At 39.8% G+C, this 660-nt stretch overlaps 1 non-coding gene across 1 annotated transcript; it reads left to right on the top strand.

The window, feature by feature from the left end:
• The first annotated feature begins 266 nt into the window (after positions 1 to 266).
• Positions 267 to 374, top strand: LOC148573389 (small nucleolar RNA R71). The gene has a single exon (XR_015906448.1). It is a non-coding gene; the product is annotated as a small nucleolar RNA R71 (small nucleolar RNA).
• The last annotated feature ends 286 nt before the right edge of the window (positions 375 to 660 follow it).

Genomic DNA, 660 nt, shown 5'->3' with positions numbered 1-660 from the left:
ACTTGCTGAGTCAATATTTTATTCTGAGCCAATATGGCATTCAGAGTATCAATTTCAAGAACTCTCTTCCTCTGAGGTGTCCCATTACTCACAGGATTCCTTTCAGAAGTGTACATGAACTGGTTATTTGCCACCATGTCAATGAGTTCCTAAGCTTCTGCAGGCATTTTCTTTAGGTGAATGGATCTACCTGTAAAATGGTCCAATGACATCTTTAATAATTTAGACAGACCATCATAGAATATATCCAGGATGGTCCATTCCGAAAGCATGTCAGAAGGATACTTTTTGGTCAGTTGCTTGTATCTCTCCCAAGCTTCATAGAGGGATTCACCTTCTTTTTGTTCGAAGGTTTGAACATCCACTCTAAGCTTGCTAAGCTTTTGAGGAGGAAAGAACTTGGCTAAGAAAGCCGTGACCAGCTTATCCCAAGAGTTCAGGCTATCTTTAGGATGAGAGTCAGCCATATTCTAGCTCTGTCTCTTACAGCAAACGGGAAAAGCATAAGCCTGTAGACCTCAGGATCAACCCCATTGGTCTTAACAGTATCACAAATTTGCAAGAATTCAGTTAAGAACTGAAAAGGATCTTCTAATGGAAGTCCATGAAACTTGCAATTCTGTTGCATCAAAAGAAACTAATTGAGGCTTTAGCTCAAAA

Source organism: Arachis ipaensis, chromosome B2 (genome assembly GCF_059453495.1).
Source record: "Arachis ipaensis isolate K30076 ecotype BB chromosome B2, ASM5945349v1, whole genome shotgun sequence".
Classification (NCBI taxonomy): domain Eukaryota; kingdom Viridiplantae; phylum Streptophyta; class Magnoliopsida; order Fabales; family Fabaceae; genus Arachis; species Arachis ipaensis.
The sequence above is the reverse complement of the archived record's forward strand: the minus strand, read 5'-3'. Positions and strand labels throughout refer to the sequence as shown.